Source organism: Ursus arctos, unplaced genomic scaffold, assembly GCF_023065955.2.
Source record: "Ursus arctos isolate Adak ecotype North America unplaced genomic scaffold, UrsArc2.0 scaffold_22, whole genome shotgun sequence".
Taxonomy (NCBI): domain Eukaryota; kingdom Metazoa; phylum Chordata; class Mammalia; order Carnivora; family Ursidae; genus Ursus; species Ursus arctos.
Window position 1 is genome coordinate 16,395,030 of NW_026622897.1, and position 22,644 is coordinate 16,417,673.

Below are 22,644 nucleotides of genomic sequence, written 5' to 3' on the forward strand. Positions count from 1 at the left end.
GGTATTTTTGCATTTTTCTGGGAACTCTGAAAAGCTGAGCGTAAATCCTCGCGTCCTTGACCGTGGTTGTGGATACGATCGGTGTTGTCTTGCGTGTAACAGGCACCACATCGCACTGGCACTGGGCTGAAGAGGTTGGGGTGTAGACCCAGTCTGTGCTGAGGGCTTTGACCTCCCAGCCCTCTGGGAGGATCAACACGTTCTAGCTGGCCTTGCCGGTGACACATGGTAGCTAAGAGAGCAGCTGGTACTGCTGGAGAAAAGATGTGGTTACTTTGGCGTAGACTTCTTGAGATCTGGGCGTATGCGGAGCAGGGAGAGGGGTTAGGGAACACAACTGTCAACTGCAAGTGAGACACAACGCTGCTTCCTCACGGAGAGAGAAAACAGTGTTCCGTGTGTGTCCTACTTTCACCTGAAAAACCATCTCAGTGACACACCTGAAGTTTTAGGCATTCACAGACAGATTCTGAGTTGAACACAAGAATGTCTCACTGACTGTTTTACTTGATTTCCTGAGATGAATCTTAACTAAAAACACAGGAGGAAGTGTTTTCATATTTAATAACTTCCCTTTATTGATTTTCTTATCAAAGTCATTAGAAAGTTCTAAATGAAAGACAGTAGTTTGTTGGGTTTTGGGGTTTTTTTAACTCTTTTAATTAAACATGTTCTTGCCACACTTTTATTCTTGGCCTTTGGTTTGTCGCTTGGTTGACATCCTTAGCGTGTCTATCATTAGGAGAAACTAGGTTGTGGTGTCGTAACAGAACATGCCAGAATCTCAGGGGCTTAAACACTGGGGTTTCTGGGGCGCCTGGTGGTTCAGTCGGTGAAGCGTCTGCCTTCGGCCCAGGTCGTGATCCTGGGGTCCTGGGATCGATCCCACGTTGGGCTCCCTGCTCAGTGGGAAGCCTGCTTCTCCCTCTGCCTCTGCTTCTTCCCCTGCTTGTGCTCTCTCTCTCTTTCTCAGATGAATAAGTAAAATCTTTTTTAAAAACCCACTAAGGTTTCTTTCTTGCCTACGCCAGTGGGCGCTGGTCCTATGAAATGCACACTAGGATAAGTCTAGTTAACATCTGTTACCTTACATGGTTACAAATATTTTTTCTTGAGAACTTTTAAGATCTCTTACTGACTTTCAAATATGCAACACAGTATTATTAACTATGGTCGCCATGCTGTCCATTACATCCCCAAGACTTAGTTATTCGATAACTGGAAATTTGTACCTTTTTGACCCCCTTCACTCATTTTGCCCACTGCCCCCCCCCACCTCTGGCAATTCTCTGTATCTATGAACTCTTTTTCTTTTCTCTTTTTTCTTAAGAATCCATGTCTAAGTGAGATTATGCAGGATTTGTCTTTCTCTGACTTACTTCACTTGGCATAATGCCCTCCAGGTCCATCCATGTTGTCACAAATGGCAGGATTTCTGTCGTGTGTGTATGTGTGTGTGTGTGTGTGTGTGTGTGTATCACCAGTTCTTTATCTATTTGTCCATTGATGGACTCAAGTTGTTTCCATAGCTTGGCTATGGTAAGTAACACCACAGTGAATGTGGGGTGCAGATACCTTTCCCAGCTAGTGTTTTGGTTTCCTTTGCATAATTAGCCACAAGTGGAATCCGTGGACCGTATGCTAGTCTTAGTTTTAGTTTTTTGAGGAACCTCCATACTGTTTTCCACGGTGGCGGCACAATTTACATTCCCACCAACTGTGCACCTGGGTTCCCTTTTCTCCACGTCCTCTCCAGCACTTGTTATCTCTTGAGACTTCGTTATCTTGTGATGCTGCCGGCTCAACATCAGGCCATGGGGTTCACCTAGGCAAGGGGAGAGAAGGTGGAGAATCACACCCTGAAAGGGACACCATGGCACTTCTGTTTCCATTTCGTGGTCCAAAGCAAGTTGCAAGGCTGTAACTGACTGAGAGCAGGGAAGGACAAGCTTCCGGTGAGCCTGGAGGGCAGAAGAACTGGAAATCGTGGGACAGCTGTCATGTGATCTTTTAGTCAAGCCACTCCTGTCTGTATTCAAGGAAAATATCTTTACAGAACTAAAACCAAACAGGCCCCTTAGCTGACTATCAGGAAGACAGAACCAGAAGATGATCTTGGGTAATCGTTCTTTTTGATGGCTGAGTAATATTCCATTGTATATATGGACCACAACTTCTTAATCCAGTCATCTGTTGAAGGGCATCTCGGCTCCTTCCACAATTTAGCTATTGTGATGGGTATTAAGGAGGGCACGTATTGCATGGTGCACTGGGTGTTATATGCAAATAATGAATCATGGAACACTACATCAAAAACTAAGGATGTACTGTATGGTGACTAACATAATAAAAAATTATTATAAAAAAAAAAAGATGATCTTGGCCCTTCTACTAATTCTCTGCTTGGAACAAATCACTCGGTAGAGTGATGCCTTAACTTTCCCTCTGTCAAAGGAGAATATTAAGCTGCTTTTCAAATATTCTTATGTTAGAAAGTGACACTATACAAATGTAAATCGTACGACAGTATATATTTAGATTAACTCGAGAACATTGCCTTTTCCTGCCACTCAAAAAGATTTGCCTCAAGGAAGAGGAGGAAAAGAAAGGCACTTGCTTAGCAAAGGTTAAAAAGGGAGTTAATTGGGAATCTTATTAACTTGGTATTTGTCTGATATCAAAAGAAACAACATCTTGGGGTCTGGCATTTCTGACAATTGGGAATTCTATAATTAGTTTCTTAACCAGTAGTAGGTATGGGCGCTACTCAAAATCCTGATGGCAAAACTTGAGAGCACTGATTGTTTTACATTGTCTAATATTCTAGCTATTTTTAGTACCATTTGACATTTAGTGAGAGCTTGAAATCTAATAAAATTTCTTTCAACCAAAGGAATTAATTATCAAAAGATGACAATCATGCAGGTTTAGGGTAATAAAGAAGTACTTGTTTACTATTTCTGAATTAATTTAGCATCTACCCTATTCCAAAGCTTCCCTCCTGGAACTCAGGGGATTTCTACATCCTGTATTTCATTGCAATTTGGCCCTGATTAGAGAACACGATGGCATTTTTCAGTGCCCCATGCACTGGTATTTGCAGCACAACAGAGGGGAAAAAAGAAAATCAAACAGCGCCCTCTAGTGTCCTCTTTTTATTTTTTGCATGAAACCCGAATGTCTATTGAACCACACCAATCAAAATATGATTTCTCCCCCTCCTTGAAACCTTAGATGCAGAACGTTACCAGAATATAGCTTTAGAGAACACATCAAATGCCAAGGACATTTTCTGGGGAACAGTGTGAGATTTATTTTAATGCACACACTACGTATCATTCCAGGAAAATACCAGCTTTCGGCATCCCATGCAAATTTTGCCCTTAATATCTATTTCTCTAACGTGTTGACAAAAATAGCTGTCGGGAAAAATTAAGTATCTCTTTAAAACGTTGAGAAATAAATAATGTGATCAAGAAAAGCCCATGAAATATTTAGCGGTCTTTCTTTTCCCGCAGCAGAATGTGAAATACTTTCATCATCCAAAGCACGACAACAATAACTCTGGTCTGACTAATGGAAGGCTCTGTTTGTGATGGTTTAATTATGTTTGCTGAAATACGATTCTCATATAAGACAACATCTCCATGGCAGAGGGACAGATCTCTGTGTCTATAGATAGAAATAAAACACAAAAAGACTCATCGTTCCGTGAAGAACTCAGCAATCAAATTCTATTTGCTAAGGAAACAAATGAAGGGAGAGCGTTCGCTGTGTTGTTGTTTCTGTTTGCATGTGGGCTCTGGGTTAGCTACTGTTTTATCTGCTAGCGTGTAGCATTGATTACGAAACAGTTTCGAAATTAAGATGTTCTCTCATTAGATGAAATCACAGTACCTTATGGTCATGCAGCAGCTTTCATAACTTGTGGTGCTTTCCTACCTATATTTAATATCGTTCAATCCTAACTCATGCTGCATTTTGGCAGAGAAATTAGAGGAAGGGTGTTAACCGAAGTTGTATTGCACACACACCCGTATGAAGTACTAACTGAAGAAAAAGCCCCATCCACCCATATATGTGGCTCATGCCTGTAGATTCATCTCATAATTTCCAACAGGTAATGAGACAATTAGGACGATAGTAGCCTTTTAAGTCTTTTATGCCTTTTAGGAACTAAAAACTTAGATACAGAAGTCTTGAAATTTTCCCCCTTACTCTTAAATTTCTTCCTGGGATAGTTTAGCAAAATCCACAGATATTACCTTATACTAGTTGGGCAAAAATCTACCAAAAGGGAGAACATATTTCATTACTTTAGATCTTGAAAAGCTTTGCATTGGATCTCTCCAGAACTCCTGGACATTTTTGATTTAAAGACTATAGTCACATAAAAATGTGCTATTAATTATATCTTAAGCAAAGGCAGGAAATGCACGGTTCCCAGTATTTTCCTCTGACCGGCCATCAACATTCTTAATGCAACCGGCTGTCCTGGTCCTTAAATGTATTCTACGTATCTGCACGGACCATTCAAATCAAAGAGGTACAAGTGTATATTCAATCACGCTGTCCGTGAGCCGCTGTGTCCGTGTCTGCAAACTGCCATGGGGAATAGCTGCGTCCACGCAAAGGAGGGAGCCCGCTCTCCTGCAGAATCCTGATCAGAAAGCAATTTGGCAAACTAATTCGACAAGGGGGAAATGATTGAACACAATGTGAAAACGTCTAGGTGTCGTATCGGAATATTCAAGGCATAAAATGAAGCGAAGAAGAGCTGGGAGAGTATTCTGAATATTAATTCAAGATCAGGAGAGCCCAGAGACGCTCGGCCACTGTAGACTTTATTCCCGTCTCCCGCATGTTAGCATTTTTGAATCATACTTTGAGCCTCGTCCTTTTCATAAACAATGACTTTCATTAATTAACTTCAAGTGGAATCTAAGAACTGAGTCAACAGAGGGAGAGAAATCTTAGCCCTAGACTACAGTGAACAATTTACCCAACGACTGTAATCAGGTTAAATTCGTGCTATTTAGGCAAATCACCCTGAAAGACCCGGGCTGCCTAAATCCTCAGAAAACTCATCATCGTACGAATCTAAATAGTTTTTATTTTAGGAAAAGCGGTTTCCAACAGTCGCAACACATGAGGACCTGATGATATTTCTAGGCGTTATACTCTAGAAACACAAAGTCATCACAAATCAACTTTCCTGGTAGACCTCCAAAGAGGCACCCGTGACTCATAGAAATCAAAGGACCTCACAGCGACATCAGTGTGAACCATTTCTACTTCCTCTGCTTTAGAGTTTTCTATTCTTTCATGGGAGAATGAACTACAGAACTTAAAACTAGATGGTGATTTTTAAAATTTCATAATAAAATGTCATAAGCTGTGCGGGTGTATTTCTAAGTCTTCTACCAAGAAGCATCGTTCCGAGGTGCTCTGTTGTAGAAACGACAACAAAAACAACAAAATGGCTTCTCTTTGAGCCGACTCTTAGAAGTAGGTTCTTTAAATGCCACCCCGAACCATGAACTCTAGGCACTAATCACTGGCAAAGTCCTCCAATGGCTGTCTTATTGGTGTACATAATTGTAAATGTAAGCATTTTCACCAGTTCCCACATTATCTATTCCAGTCCCATTCTGGGTTTTTCCCTCTCACCAGAAGGGTGCAAATGCACATGGGTTGGAAAACTGAGACTGGTATAACCTTTCAGTTTTGTGAAGGCAGGCCAAGAAACATTTCATTCCAGTGCGTAACAAGGCCAAGAAACATTTCATTCCAGTGCATAATAAAGCACGGCTGGGGGTGGTAGAGAGTACGTTGCGGGGGGGAGGCAGGGCTGGTCCTGACTTCCCATGGGAACGGGAGAAAGCCAGACTGAGCAGATGGCATCCAAAGCATCTTCCCTTTCCAAAAATGTCGAAAAAGGAAAGTTCACTTTTACTACAAAACCCCTAAGTAGACTTTATTAAAAGGTAGGAGAAAATGATCTTAATTGTCTTTCTGAGATACTTGGAAATACTGTACAAAGCTGAACAATGACTCCCTCAGATTTAAAATCTGTAAAAATCTAATGGAGCTCAGAACTGAGAAATGAAATGTAAAGACAGGATTACCCTGAGGAAGAAAGTGTGAATTTAATAAAATATTACTTGCAGACACTAAACTCATGTGAAGAAAAAAAACCAAAGTGTCTTGATACAATTATCTTTGGAATAAACTTCACTGATTTTATAAATGAAAATTTTAAACTGATTTCCTTGAACAGTAAGTAAATAAATATTAAAGCCAATCCATAAGAGACATCAGAAACACCAATAATTTTCCCCTAGGATGTTGTCAAACTATTTCCTTGGCCATCCCCATTTGCCCAAGGTCCAGCTATCAAGGGCAGCTAAGGTTCCATTAATTTTACAGTTTCTGTGTGTGTGTGTGTGTGTGTGTGTGTGTGGGCGTCCAGCAACATAGGGCCTCAGGGTGAGTTGTAAGAAATAATATCATTATGATAAATCTTTAAATTTGTAGTACTTAGCTCTAAGTTTTTCTTCTCCAAAACAAATAAATACTTAGCAAAAGGTCTATTTAATTTTTCTGGAGTTAGAAGACACTAGGAATCTATCATTCCACTGGAAAACAGTATAAAGTTTCCTCAAAAAACGATAAACAGAAGTACCACAAAATCCAGTAATTCCACTTCTAGATATTTACCTGAAGAAAATGAAAACACCAATTTGGAAAGATAGATTGCACCCTATGTTCATTGCAGCATTATTTACAATTGCCAAAATATGGAAGCAACCCAAGTGTCCACCCATAGATGAATGGATAAAGAAGATGTGGCAGCTATTCAGTAGGACTATTACTCAGCCACAAAAAGGAATGAGATCTCGCCATTTGCAGTGACATGGATGGACCTAGAGGGTGTCATGCTAAGTGAAATAAGCCAGACAGAAAAAGACAAATATCATATGATTTCCCTTATATGTGGAATCCGAAAAACAAAACCAAGGAACAAACAGCAACAATGAGAACAAAGAGAGAAACAGACTCATAAATTCAGAGGACAAACTGGTGGGTGCCAAAGGGGAGGGTGTGGGGGGACGGGCAAAGTGGGCGAAGGGGGGTGAAGAGGTACAAACTTCCAATTACAAAATAAATAAGTCACAAGGATGAAAAGTACAGCGTGGGGAGTGTAGTCAATGACACTGTAATACTAACGGTAGTGAGCATTTCATAAGGTGTAGAATTGTTGGATCGCCCATGTTGTACGTGAGAAACTGATTTAATATTATGTGTCAGCTATACCCTCAATTACAAATTTAAACTGTTTAAATCTATTCGATTCTGGGTTTTGTTGTTGTTTTACATTTCCACTTTCTCTAAAAACTCTGTGGCTTCTTCCACCAGCTTGTCTGGTTTTGTCACAGTAACATCCCAAACCTGAGAGAGAGAAAAGAAATTCTGACATTTTTCCTAAGAAAGAAATAGCCCCCTCCAACTGATCTCAAGAAAAAGGGGACCCACGACTTTCATTGAGCCCATGAAGTAGAGCACTTGGCAAATCCTGGACAGCAATGTCCTGTGAGGCAAAAGAAAGAAAGACAGTTGCCCATCCCTACGTATCAGTGTTTACTTTGTTGCTATTGTTGTTTCAGGGAATCAATGACCCGCATCAAAGTTCTCTTGAAAAGTGACTTAGCAAAGAGCAGGCATGTTGTCCTATTTTTCTTGCACCTCCCTCAAAGCTGTGCCTTGGTGGGGAATGTCAACTTAGGAGTTGAACACAAATTGCAGGAATGGTACCGGCTTCAAACCGGGGCGGTCGCTGCTGTGGCTAAAGCGTGAACTCTGGGGAGATTGGAAGTCTGGTTGGTCTGGATTTAGAGCCTGCCTGGGGATTTCGAAGTCCCCGCAGGGTAGCCCTCCCGCCCGTCGTCTCCCTGTATTGTTAGTCTTTGACGACTTGGCATGTCAGTCCAGCCATCTGAACCACGCCAGAGCTTAGAAATCGCTTAAAAAAGGAACCCTGGTTAGTTACCCTTAAAGTAGGATTATTAGAGTTTTTCAGTCAACTGAAGAATTAAGACTTTAAAAAAAAAAAAAAGAACCACAGTTATTCTTTGCTCACCTTGGACTAACGCTGCGGGGAGGACGTTTCATCTGTGATTTCCTTTAGTCCTCCTAAGCAATCCCACCAAGTAGTTGTTTCACTATTTTGTAGATGAAGGACCAGCGGTCGGAAGAGGTTAAGTAACTTTCCCGAAGTCGTTTTATCTGATTTCACAGAATATTTGATCGAGTTGAAAGAGTCACTGCAGGGGACCTTGTCTGCGCGTCTTAGTAAACATAATGCCCGTGCGCCACCCTTCCCGTTATCCAGCAACACCGTTCATTGGGAGGGTAGAGGCCAACCGAGCGCGGTGTTGTCACTGAAGGGTTCTCACATGGGTTATCCCATGTCAAAGAGTTTTAGATTTGTGTAATAAAATTCATCTCACATTACAGCGCCACCGAAGACAGGTTCATTTTGCTCACAATAATGGTACAGAACGCGGATTCCAGAGTCGCACAGGGTTTGAATCCTACTTTCACCACTTGCCAGCCAGATGCACTTCATTCATTCATTCATTCATTCATTCATTCATCAAATATTTACTGATGGCCTACTTTGTACCAGACGTCAGCTCTCCAGTTGGTGTATGAGAACAGATAGAGTCCTTGCCCTCAACAGAATTGAGAGTTTAGTGGGACAGAGCAATAATACACAGGCAAACTAGTAAAGATGCAATTTCCAATGGAGAAAAGTCCTGTGAAGAAAACAAAGAGGATGTTTCCAGAAGAAATGGGGGCGGAGCACTCATTTAGATACAGCGGTCGGGCAGGCCCTCAGAGATGGCATCGCTTCAGCTGAGATTTGAGAAAAAAGAAGGAAACAAGCAAGGATGAAGCAGGGGACATCCGAGGAGGCATTTCAGACAGAGGCTGGAGCAAAGGCAAGGCCGGGAGACTTGAGTGGCACGTGTGCAGAGATGAGAAGGAGCCCACGTGGGTGGAAAGTTCTAGACTGGCATAGCTGGGGCTGGAGAGGTAGGTAGGGGGTTTGTCCGCCACAGAGTCACCTGGATTTTATTTCAAAGGCAAATTGTAAGCCACTGGAAGATTGTAAGTAGGGGAGTGGTATCATCCAATTTACTTTTTAAAAAACACTTTACTTTGGGGGCACCTGGGTGGCTCAGTCAGTTGAGCTTCCAACTCTTGACTTCAGCTCAGGCCATGGTCTTGGGGTCGTGAGAGCAAACCTTGTGTTGGGCTCCGCGCTCAGCAGGGAGTGTGCTTGAGATTCTGTCTCTCCCTCTGCCTCTGTCTCCCCCCCGCTTGCACGTGCTCTCTGTCTCTAAAATAAATGAATACATCTTTTTAAAAAAATGCTTAATTTTTTAGAGTAGTTTTAGGTTCACAACAAAACTGAGAAGACAGATTTCCCCAATAGCCCCTGCCCACACACTTGCACAGCCTCCCCACTATCAATACCCCTGCCCAGAGTGGTTCGTGTGTTACAGTCAACGACCCTACGTGACACTTCATCACCCAGAGTTCATAGTTGACATTAGGGTTCACTCCTGGGGTTGTAGATCCGACGGGTTTTGACAAGGTGCAGATCTGAAGTATATAGAATGACAAGTACCCACCACTAGAATATCACATAGAAAATCCTTTACTCTTAAAAATTCTCCATGCTCTGCCTCTTTATCCCCCCCCATTTACATTTTTAAAACAATTCCAAATACTATATGGAGACTGGATTTGGAAAGAGGAGGAAGCAGGAAGTACAAGTGACTGCTGTATTAGTGGAGGGCTGGAGGCTTGGCAAAAGCCCAAGGACCGAGGATATGAAAAGAAATGGATGGCTTTGAGCTCTGTTTTGGAGGAACAAGCTATGGGACTAGGTCTTATATTGCTTTTGAAGATAGGAGAAAGATAGAAATCAAAAATGTTTCTGATTTGTGCCACTGGGTGGGTGATGATGTCATTTACCGAGATGGAGAAACGTACTGAGAAATAGTTTCAGGGAGAAATCAAGTGTTCCATTTTGTACATGTTGAGCATGAGATGTCTGTGAGAGATCCAAGTAGAGGTGTCAAGTAGGCAGTAAGAGAGACGACAGGAACGCAGACGAGTCTGGGATGGTGATAAACCATATATAGGAATCGTATACATGTAGATGGCATTTTACGTTGAGGACGGAGTTGAGAGAGAGACTAGATGGAGCCTCCGTCTCAAGGAGCCTGAAAATCTACAGGATCAGCATGGAGAGGTTAGGACGAGAGGGAGAAATGACCGAAGGGAAACTGAGGAATGGCCAGAAAAAGCCAAGGAGAGCCCAAGAGGAAGTGTGACTGTACCCAGGGAAGAGGGTATTTCAAGCAGAACAGAGTTGCCACCTATGTTGAGAACAAGACGATCTTAGGCAAGTTTTTTAACCTTTCTGAGAACCCATGAATTCTACGAACTAGGGATAATACCATTATCCCCTGTGGTCGTTCGGAGTGTTTAGCGCAGTGACAAATCTAAGCCCCCTCACATGGGGCTTTGTATTTAATAAGCATATAGCAGGGTTTTCCTATTATTATCAATGTCATCAATCAGCCTTGTACGCTGCACGTACCCAAGAGAAGCTAGCAGAGACTGTGTTTATAAGAACGCCAATAAAACCGGCATTTTACAAGTTCTCTTTCCTTACTGACATTATCAATTATTAAAAAGGTATAAGACTAAATTTCTTCTTGTAAAACTTCACTTTTCATTGTCAGCAAGAGAGCCTATCATTATTACTTCAAAACCTGTTTTACTTGTCCACCATGCCTGAATACTCTTTGGTTGTCCTGTAAAGTGTATGACTGTTTGGGATTTTCCCCCCCATTAATTTTAACTGCAACCTTAGGAGGGACCAAATCAGCAAAGTTATTAACATCTTAAAAAATACTAGCCCACTTACTGTAAAAGCGTTCATCCAGATATCTCTTATGGGAGTACTCTCTCTAAAGCTGGCTGGTGTTTTGGAATGCTGAAGTACTATTTAAAAAGGAAAATTATCAAGCATGCAGGCTTTCCAAAAAGGCATGAGAAATTAAAAGCCATTAAAAAGAGTGAAGCATTGATGAAAAGAAAATGAGTAGCTTTCATTTATTAAAAATTATGTAAACACACTCATTTCAGACCCATTATTATTGCACTTGGATATTTTTTGCTAAATGTTACCAGCAGGTAGAAATAGAAGATGAAAATCTGTTCTGAACTAGCATTTAAAAATAGAAACTTCTTTTCAAAACCGTGATCCTCGCAACGTTCTATTAGGACGAGTTGGAATGGTAACAATTAGTTTAGCCTACGAAAATTCAACCAACGAAAACTTAAAGACTAATTAAAATAAATTTTCTAGGTTCACGAAAAGAATCCAAGAGAAATGGGCGAAGGACTGCTCCTCTGTCATGGTCTAAATGGAACCCTTGGAAATTTTCCCCAAGCAGTTAAAAAGCTGCATCTAAACCCTTTCAGGACGCAGTGGAGAGCACTTTAGAGGCAAAAATCACAGCTAATTCTCCACAAAAGAGCTTCTTAATTTGGTGGTATTTATGTAACGAATATAGAATTGGTGAAATATCCAGAGAGAGGAAGCAAAAGAGCCATGAAAGACGGTGATATGGATGGGATATCTGACCCCAAATTCTGATTACGGCTCCGGGACAAGGTAGGAAGCGGAGCTGAACAAGACCCTCCGATCCCTCCTGCCTACCCGTGCCTGCTCTCCGCCGGCTCAGCCGCGTCCCCCCTCACCACGCTCTCCTCCCTTCCTCTCACTGCCTTCCAACGACTCTTTTGGCAATAAAAGGAATACAGAAATAACCCCCAAAATAGCATTATAAGAAGTAGGTGAGAAGGGTAAGAATATGAAAAATTCGATGCTTTTTTGCACATCATAAAATTCTACCTACGTGCTAAGAGTCACTGATTTGGTTCCAAGTTCCCTAGAAAACAATGCAAAAGTCACTCAACTGAGTGTGTATTGTACACACACACACACACACACACACACATACACACACAGATTGCTTAGAATAACTAATGAGGTCGAAAAAATAGGTATAATCATTTAGTCCAACCAATGCGTCACTTCTTCTGTTGAGATCTACATATCCGTGGGAGGTACATTTTGTCAGCTATGACAGCCGTTTAAACCAAGTATCAAAATAAATTGAACTAAGAACCAGACTGTCAAATTGCCGTGTTATAAAGAACAGCATAATTCTTCCCTATACTAAGAGAAAGAACTTGCTCTTAAGTGCTCTCCTAAGAAGAATTAATACATAAAACAGAATTATAACAATAAGAAGCCACCATTTATTAAAAACGCACCCTGTACGAGGCTCCGTGATCCGCCGTCTACATATGTCATCAATTACGTCTCATTCTCGGAGCTGGTATGAATTTAAAAAGGCCATTCCATTCCTACAGAGCCCCTTGGTGCAAGCCAGTGGCATCATGCCAAAGGTCCATTCAGGAAAAGCAATTCTGCATAGTCTGGGGACATAGGTCTGTGAAGATGTGGCTTAACTGTTGTCTATACTTACAGCAAAATTGGGCCCGAGGAGCCACTAGCATCAGAATAGCCCGGAGTGTGTATTAAAAATACATGATCCTCGGTCTCTCTCCCTACCAACCTAATCAGAATCCTGGAGGTTATGTCCAGGAGATAGCATTTGAAACAGGTGCTCAGGAGGGGTCCCTGGGTGGCTCAGGCAGTTGAGTGTCTGCTTTTGGCTCAGGTCATGATCCCAGGGTCTTGGGATCGGGTCCCGCATCGGGCTCCCTGCTCCGTGGGGAGCCTGCTTCTCCCTCTCCCTCTGCCCCTCTGCCTCTCATGCTCTCTCTCAAATAAAAATCTTTTTAAAAAACAAATAAACAGGTGCTCAGGAGACTTGTGGGCACCTTCAATTAGAGAAACACTGCCTGTATATATATTTTTTATTTATTTATTTATTTATTTATTTATTTATTTATTTGAGAGAGACAGATAGAGAAAGAGAGCACAAGCAAGGGGAGCAGGAGAGAGAGAAGCAGGCTCCCAGGGACCCTGGGATCATGACCTGAGCTGAAGGCAGACACTTAACTGACTGAGCCACCCAGACGTCCCACTCTGCCTGTTTCTTGAGCAGTGGTCTCCAAATGTTTTGATTGTCTGTGCAGTAAGACATTTTTGGGGCAGGCCTCCAATTAGCATTTGTGGTTTTGTGAACAAATTAGATCTCATTACTGGTTTACTATTATGTATATTATAAGGCATACATACATTTTTAAATGTTTTTTTATTATATTATGTTAGTCACTATACAGTACATCCCTGGTTTCTGATGTAAAGTTCGATGATTCATTAGTTGCGTATAACACCCCGTGCACCATGCAATACGTGCCCTCCTTACTACCCATCACCAGCCTATCCCAGTCCCCCACCCCCCTCCCCTCTGAGGCCCTCAGTTTGTTTCTCAGAGTCCATAGTCTCTCATGCTTCATTCCCCCTTCTGATTACCCCCCTTTCTTTATCCCTTTCTTCTCCTACCGATCTTCCTAGTTCTTATGTTCCATAGATGAGAGAAATTATATAATTGTCTTTCTCTGCTTGACTTATTTCACTTAGCATTATCTCCTCCAGTGCCGTCCATGTTGCAGCAAATGCTGAGAACTCGTTCTTTCTGATGGCTGAGTAATATTCCATTGTATATATGGACCACATACATACATTTTTAAAGGCTGAGGTTTTAAATGATTATTACGCAGCAGTATCTGAGTAGAAGCAAAGTCATAGAATAGGTTTCATTATTTTTGAAAATTTTAGATACTTATCCAGGAATTCTGTAGTCATCAGGCAAATACCAGCAAATTAATAAGATTCTCTAGTGTTAGTGTTAATTTTGCTTGTGAATGTGACTTCTAATTTATTAAAAAGCTTTGAGATGCATGTTGGTAAATAATGAAAGAAAGTGTCCAAATGCGCCCTTTACAGTATTGTAAACGTTTAATTAAATTTTTTGTTGTGAAATATGTCATCTATATTCAAGAGTGAATAACGATAAATAATTATAATAAACCGAAGGCTCGTGTACCAGCCACGTAGGTCACAAAATAGAATATTACCAGTACCTTGAAACTTCTTTGCCTGGCTCTCCCAAAGCACATCTGTGCACTAACCCTCCTTCCCGCACATCCCATTATCTTTCTCATCTTTCATTCTTTTATCCTTCTATTTTTACCACTACACATGTATCCCCAAACAACGCAACACTTCCTTTTTCCTGTGTTCAGACTACATATAAGGTGGATCATACTGCGTGCGTCTTCTGACCTGCTTTTTTCACTCAACAGCACCCTTTGGAGAACAAGCCGTGCCGGCGCGTGCAGCTCTAGTCACTCGTTCTTTCTTCTGTACAGCACTTCAGTAGAGCAATGACCCACGCCCTTTGTCCCGTTCTCTTATCAAGGGACATTTCATTGCATCCAGGTTTCTACTATGATTACACACAGTGCTACCAGGCACATTTTTGTTTCTCCAGGTAGATATCCAGGAGTGGGTGCGCGGGCTCGTAGGGCGTGTTCAGCTTGCAGTGTGAGGCCAACAGTTTTCCAAAGTGATTGTACCCCACTGCTTCCCCTTAAGGACGATGCACGAGAGAAGCCATCGGTTGGACTCCCTGCGCACACCTGGTTTTGGAAAGCTTTTTGATTTTCGCCAATCTGTTGAGTGCGAAACAGCATCTTGCGTTTCTAACTTAAATTTTCTTGATTACTATTAAGGTTAAGTATCTTTACATGAATTTATGACTCAGTTTTGTTTCTTCTTCTGTGCCATCTGTCGATGTCTTTTGCTCATTTTCCTAATAAATTGTCATTTTATGGATTCATAGAATCCTTTTATATTCTGGACCATAATCTTTATGATTACATGTGTTGAAAATATCTCCTGGGGCGCCTGGGTGGCTCAGTTTGTTAAATGTCCTGACTCTTGATCTCAGCTCAGCTCTTGATCTCAGGGTCGTGAGTTCAAGCCCCGTGTTGGGCTCCACACTGGGTGTAGTATCTAGTTAAAAAAAAAAAAATCTCCCAATTCGTGAACTGTTTTTACCCTCCCTCCTTTTTTTTGCGAAGAATATACATTCTTAATTTTAATATAATTGATTTATCAATTAATGGTTATAGCATCTGTGTGTATTTTAAGAAATCCTTTTTTTTTTTTTTAAGATTTTATTTATTTATTAGAGAGAGACAGCCAGCGAGAGAGGGAACACAAGCAGGGGGAGTGGGAGAGGAAGAAGCAGGCTCCCAGCGGAGGAGCCCGATGTGGGGCTCGATCCCAGGACTCCGGGATCACGCCCTGAGCCGAAGGCAGACGCTTAACCGCTGTGCCACCCAGGCGCCCCTTAAGAAATCCTTTCTTACCTCAAGTTCATAAAGCTCTTCTAAAGGTTTTAAAATTTCAAGTTATACATGTAAGTCTTTAATCCACTAGGTTTTATTTTTTTGTGAGATTGGGAAATGTTCCCTTTTTCTTTCCAGTTGGTAACAAATAGCCCAAGCACCATTTAGAGAATTGTCCTTTCTCCATCTGCAGGAGTGCTGACAACACGGACCCCACTCTTGGGCCTCCGTGTTGTTCATGACCCTGAGATGACCTCCCTTGGAACTACGTGTTCCAGGCCCCGTGGAGGTTAATGTATGCCCTCTCTGGAATGCGGGAAGGCTCGTTCTGATCAGCTCTAAAGTGGTGCACAGAAGGCCCCACTTTAGGTAATGAGCATGGCCCCTCTGGCCACAGATGGTGCCCATTAGGGTAACTACCCCGGGACCTCACCACGGCGCTCCTACGCTATAAAGCTGCGGCTTGAGGGCTAGACCGGGCAAGGAGTGGCGGAGAACGGCTGTCTACGGCCTGCGTCACCACCCTCCTGAATCCTGGTGAGTTACCCTGCATGACACTGTGGGTGTGGTGTGGAGTGGCTGGCTTCGGTTTTCGGTTTTAAAGTGGCTTCTCAGGCTAGAGGATACTTGGCTGGTCCTCTTCCGCTTTCTAATCATTGGTAGGCCAGCAGGAGAGCGAAAAAGGAACAAGCGTGGGTAGAGAGGCCTTTGGGGGAGAGGCCATGGTCGGGGGGAGTCCCATGCTGGCCAGTCACAGCCACATGGGAAGACGGCCAGGTTTCTGGAGTGTTTGGAACCGGGGTGTGAGTAGAGGACGCCTGGAGAGTACCCAAGGGATTGTTACTTTATCCTAAACACTGGGGAGGAGGAAATGAACAAACTCTTGCGGGTGTAGCCTGGCCAAGGATGTGTGCTTTGTGAGTCCCCGCGGCAGGGGAGTTGTGAGTAAAGAGAGCCCTGGGACAGAGAGACTTGTTGGCTTTACACAGGGAATGTTCTGCCGCACAGCTGGTGGAGCTAACCAGCTGCTTTAGGTGGGAGTGGGGGGCCAGCAAGCGGTGGCAGCTTGGTTGTTGAGATTGGGGGGTACTGGGGGAGATGGGGTTGCGTTGGAGGGGTTTGGGATGTGGGGGATGGCCTCGGTCGCTGTTCCACCAGCCTTAGGGTGGAGATCGTGTGCGCCGGGTGGGCGAGAATCACGGGCGCTAATTTGATCAATTGGTAAAGGCTGCGGTAAGATAACCTGGCCCAGGAAGGGGATGCGCCCTCCCCTCCACTGTTAGGCCGGACGTCCTGAAATTGTGTGTGAACTGGGGATGAAACATGCCTCGTGTGCCCAGCATCTTAGAAGCCCAGACAGTTGTTTTCCCTTGGTGGGAGAGACGGAATCTCAGAGCCAGCCCTGGGGGCGTGGTTCGGGACTTCCTTATCTGTCCTGGCCCCTGGGGCTAATTGGCTCTTTGTTACAGTGGCTGCTATGGTGGCTGACTTAAGGGGAACTGAAGGAATCCACCATAAGGGAAAGAGCAGGGTTGAAAAATGGAAAAACAAAGGATCCTGCTAACAATAAAATGCCAGAAAGGGGGCCCATCGAGGTGTGTTTTAAGCAGTTGTGGCAAGATCTAATATCTGAGACCCGAGAGAAAAATCTAGATAACCCAACTCAGTCTTGCTAAGACTGTGGAAAGACTTTGCCTAAAGGAAGGCAGTTTATTTTCTTGAAGGCTTTAAAAAAGCTGGGTGCGTTGGGGCGCCTGGTCAGGGCGTGATCCCAGCGTTCTGGGCTCGAGCCCCACATCAGGCTCCTCTGTTGGGAGCCTGCTTCTTCCTCTCCCACTCCCCCTGCTTGTGTTCCCTCTCTCACTGGCTGTCTCTGTCAAAATAAATAAAATGTATTAAAAAAAAAAAAAAAAGCCGGGTGCGTCACTGAGGGCCCCTCTGCTCACATAGGAATTTCAGGCCTGGATGTCCCCTACCCCTACAGGCTAGGGGTCAGGCCAACTTTGCCCTCTAGTGTGTGCAGTAGGGGCCACCAGGGGCCCCATGGACCATTAACCATTTATCAATCTCCTACGAACGGGCTGTAATGGCTCTAATGGACACTGGAGCCGAACACACACTTCTCTTTGCAGACCCCTCAATTTCAGGGAGAAATAAAGGTTATTGATGGTTGTAGGAGACAAACTATCGAGCAAAGAATCTCTACCTACAGATTGGCACGCATAATGAGCTTACCACCATGAGAGAATTACAAACCGTGGGGGGAATCAGACCTGCTCAAAGCCCATTCAGTAGTCCAGTTTGACCTATAAAGAAATCTAACGGGACCTGGTGAAGGACAACAGATTATAGGAAACACCATAAATTTACCCCACCTGCGCATGCCACCTAACATAGTTTGTAAGAAAACAAACAACATGGCATCCATTAAGACCCATCCTCTCCTACTGGGCCTGTGTACTCCTTTTTCAGCCTGCCATTAGGACATGAATCCCAAGACCAATTCACCTTTCTGTGGAATGGGAGACCATGGACTTCCAGGCTCTGCCCCACAGTATCTCCATAATCCCACAATTTGTCACAGGATGGTAGCCAGAGATTTGGAAACAATGTTGCCCGTGGAGATGGTGTTTTATCCTTCTATAGATGATGCTATGTTAACTCGTGATTTCCCCTCCCTGTCTCCGGCATCTTAGCGTACAGAGTCCTTACAGTATCGGTGTGTACCTTACCCTTACAAGCGTACAGAGTCCTGAGGATGGAAGGTAAATAAGATCCAAGGGCCAGGTCAGTCGGTAAAGATGCTGGGTATCCTCTGGGCAGCTAAGACAGGAGTGAAGCTGGGGGTGATCACTGAGAAAATACAAGCCTTCCCCGATCCCTAACACGGTAAAGAAATTACAGGCTTTTGTTGGTGTACTGGGTTACTGGAGAGCTTTTTTCACTAGCGTGACAGCAAGACTTTTATAAACCTTGTTTAAGAAAGGAAGCCAATGGGGCGCCTGGGTAGCGCAGTCGTTAAAGCGTCTGCCTTCAGCTCAGGGTGTGATCCCGGCGTTCTGGGATCGAGTCCCACATCGGGCTCCTCTGCTGGGAGCCTGCTTCTTCCTCTCCCACTCCCCCTGCTTGTGTTCCCTTTCTCTCTGGCTGTCTCTGTCAAATAAATAAATAAAATCTTTAATAAAAAAAAAAAAAAGAAAGGAAGCCAATGGTGGGGGGGGGGAACGGCGCCTGGGTGGCTCAGTAGGTTAAGTGTCTGCCTTCGGCTCAGGTCATGATCCTGGGGTCCTGGAATCAAGCCCTGCGTTGGGCTCCCTGCTCAGTGGAGTCTGCGTCTCCCTCTGCCCCTCCCCCCTCCCCCACACATGCGCTCGAGTGCGCTTGCTCTCAAAGAAAGAAAATCTTTATTTAAAAAAAAAAAAAAAAAAAAAAACAACGGGATTGGGGTGCTAACCAACAAGAGGCTCCCGTCAAGGCAAAGATGGTGGTAAATCAAGCGTGGGCCCTGGAGGCGTCAATGCCAAACGTGAGTTGTGAATTGGATGTAAGTTCCTATCCAGGAAGTTTTGTCTGGAACTTGTGATAGTGGCTAAAAGGGAAATAAATTCTGGTTATTTCCATAAGTTCAATAAGAACGTATTCTTACAGGGGCGCCTGGGTGGCGCAGTCGTTAAGCGTCTGCTTTTGGCTCAGGGTGTGATCCCAGCATTCTGGGATCGAGCCCTGCGTCAGGCTCCCTGCTCGGCGGGAAGCCTGCTTCTTCCTCTCCCACTCCCCCTGCTTGTGTTCCCTCTCTCGCTGTCTCTCTCTGTCAAATAAATAAATAAAATCTTTAAAAAAAAAAAAATTCTCACAACAGGACAGCACTGGAAACACTGGTTCTATTACCCAGGCTCTGACCGGAGCGTCCTATCTGAGAGAGATTGCATAGGCTCAGATCACCGGACAGCTTTAAGGAGCTAAGGTGGATTTTTTTTTTTTTTTTTTTTTTTAATGGAGCCAATGAAGCCCCTTGGGAAAAATCTCACCCTGGTACCTTGCTTACAGAGTTCCCAGGAGCATTATCAGGTGAGTAAGGTCACATCCTGGCAGAAGAAGAAGAACTCAAATCTATAGGTATTGAAGGCGAGTCTGACAACATGTGTTTGGCTTGGCTCTTGGCCTTGAAAGGCTGTTCCGGGCTAAATCTGAAATTCCTTATGAGATTGAAAACAACCGAAATGACCAGTTCCTGTTCTTGCTGCACTTATGTAAATAGGCCAAGTGTGTTAAAACCGGACTTGTTTTACAAACGAGAAATCAAGATGCTTTTAGAGAGAGGGGAAAAATCACTTCAGTAACCCACCTTTATAGTTGTTAGATTCTAGTTCTGATTAATTATCCTCATATATTTGTTTGCCTATAAAACCAGGCTGGATCCTGCAGTCTTCTGGTTTCCTTGCACATCTGGCTAATTTTTGACCTCCCTGCTTGCACACGACAGGGCTGCCTTTGAAAGCCCACCGGCTGGGCCGCCTCCTGAAATGAGGCCGCTGTTTAACTGAACAGACCTAATGGGCCTCGTTATGAAATGTGGAATAAGACGCTGAAACTATACCCAAGAGCATCAAAATAGCGGCTCCACGAAGGAGGGGAGCTGAACCTCGTGCTGGGGAAAATCCGCAGCGGGACGCAAGGCAGTTCCATTCCTCAGATCCTCATCGATGCCCCTTTACAGCAGGAAGTAGCTAGAGTGACCATCGCCCCTCTGTCTCGGTGTCAAGAATGAGGAACGGTGAAAAGCCAGGGGTGGTACTGGTTCGTCTCCTGTCGCTGTTCTGTCACTGCTGTGGCATAGGGATGCCAGTCCCCTCCCCCCATCTGACTCTAGGGTCCTCACAGGAGAATGGTCTGTAGAAGACGATACAGGCCATAAAGAGGTCAGGGGTGGAGCGTAGGAGGGCTGACGACACAGACTCCATCTTTGGCCCTCCATCTTGTTCATGCCCATGAAATGACTTCCCTCGGGGCTGTGTGTTCCCGGCCCTGAGGAGGTTCATGCAGGCCCTGATTAGAATGAGGGAAGGCTTGCTCTGATCCCCCCTAACGTGGCACACAGAAGGCCTCACTCTTGGTGACTGGTAGAGCTGGCTGGTGGACAGACCACCATGCCCGTCGCTCCCTAGAAGCTGGGGACTAAGGTCTGGACTGGGCGGAGAATAGCTGCTTACCACACGGATTGTCCATCTGCCCGATGCCTCCTGTCAGAAGTTAACCCTGAATACAACTCTGTAAATGGTATGGAGTAGCTTGCTGGTTTTCGGTGTTAAGGTGACCTCTCCAGCTGGAGGATACCGCACTGACCCACCTCCATCTTCTAGAACCATTGTTTGGCAATGCCTGCTTTATACGCGTGGGTTATTTCTGAGCTCTATTTTACCCATTGGCCTATTTCTTTATCCCTGCCCCCAAAACCACATTGTCTTCATTACTATGGCTTTATAATCCCAACACCTAGAAGGACAGGCTGCTCCGAGATGAGCCACTTGGGCATGAAGGTTTTTCTGTGCTAAAGGCAATCGAGACCTAACAGGCTCAAGAGAAACTTTTGCCCTTACCTACACAGAAGAATCTAAATTGGTGGGTTTTCCCTGAATAAGCATTATTAGTGGAGATGGGTGTTGTCTGAGTGGCACATCTTTATAGCAGGGCAACGGTTCTTCTTAACACCCGCAAATTGGATTCCTTTCCTCTGAGGTCCCAGACCCCGGCCCCCTTCTCCTTAGTTCAGGATGCCCTAGGTGCCTCATTTTGCTTGAGTGTCTTTGGAATTTTCATGTCTATGTGGATTCCCCATATGTACACTATTAAACTTGATTTTCCCCTGTTAATCTGTCTCATGTCATTTCCTAGTCCAGCTAGAAAGATCTTTGAAACCACAGGAATCCTTGCTTCCCGACAGGTGGCCTAGTCAGGACACTTTAACTCCCCACACACCACCCGCCCCAGACACTGCTGCAGCTGAGAGGTCCTTGGGAAGTCTGACCTCCAGCCAGCAAAAGGTACGCTTTCTTTCCAGGTTAGCCTCCCAGAATATCCATCTGCAAAGTCTGATGGAGTGAGTGGGGTGAGAGTCCTTTTTCTCTTACTAAACTTTGATTAGCAGGAGAAAATCATTGTGGAACTAGTTCCTTGGGCTTTAGTGGCTCTTTGGTTAAACTGGGTAGCGTGTTCTTTGGTTACCAGTCCATTTCCTCCCAGAGATGGATGATCTTTGCTTTCCTTTGTCTGTGTCGTGGGTTATCTGTCCTCTGTTGCTAAGGGGACATCTTCACAAGCCAATGCTGCAAAATTGATGGGCATGGGTTGAGCACTTCAGAGCTGTAGGAGTGCTCACCACCCCAAGACGACCCCTGGGACACGGTAAGTTGGTCACAGTTTGGAGTTAGATTGACTCTAGGTCCCCCGCCAACATCAAGAAAACATGCGTGCAGTGGGGTCCGTTGTAGAGCACACAGTCCCCAGCCCTGCCACACAGCCTTCCCAGCAATTAGCGTGGCTCCAAGAGACCCAAGGCTTAGAGAAAGCGGTTACATTTTCTTCTTCCATCTTGTTCTATGACCTGAGAGCTTGGCTTTTTGACCAGCAAGAATACCCTCTTTGGTCTTCGCCATCCGGAAGGTGTGCTGACTGAGCTGTACCTTGGAGGCCAGTTGAATAGACCGGGGACCTGAGTGTGTCTCTCTGTCTGGCTGTGCCATCTCTTAAGGGTGTTTGTCATGGGCGGTTTCAGCCCAGAGCAACCCTTGTCCTCTCTGCCCTCATTGCTCGTTAGTGCAGGGAAAGTCATTCCAGAAGCACCAGCCCGGGGCCCGCGTTAGTGGATCTGTGACTAGGGTGTCTCACGTTTTCCTGGGAGATTGGAGACCCCATTTTCACTACCTTTGTAGCCTGTGCAACGAAGGTCTTTGTTTTCTGAGACGAACTTCAGGAGTAAACTTGCGGATCATGGGTCTGCATCCTCCGTGTCCTCTCTGGATGCCTCTTGCGTCTTTGGTGAAGCCACTGAAAGGCTTACTGGCGTGAGTCCCTACTCCTCAATGGCCAGATGATGAATCCTTTAAATCGGCTATATTTTAAAAGTTCTCCCTTGTCTTATTAGTATAACAGCTAGACTTAGGGACT

At 44.3% G+C, this 22,644-nt stretch overlaps 1 long non-coding RNA gene across 1 annotated transcript in view; it reads right to left on the bottom strand.

Moving 5' to 3' along the window:
- Nucleotides 1-552: 552 nt before the first annotated feature.
- Nucleotides 553-22,644, bottom strand: part of LOC130544518 (uncharacterized) — an 87,456-nt gene continuing 65,364 nt past the window's right edge. Inside the window, exon 2 of the long non-coding RNA XR_008960842.1 lies at nt 553-1,825. This is a non-coding gene — a long non-coding RNA (uncharacterized LOC130544518). The remainder of the gene's footprint in view (nt 1,826-22,644) is intronic.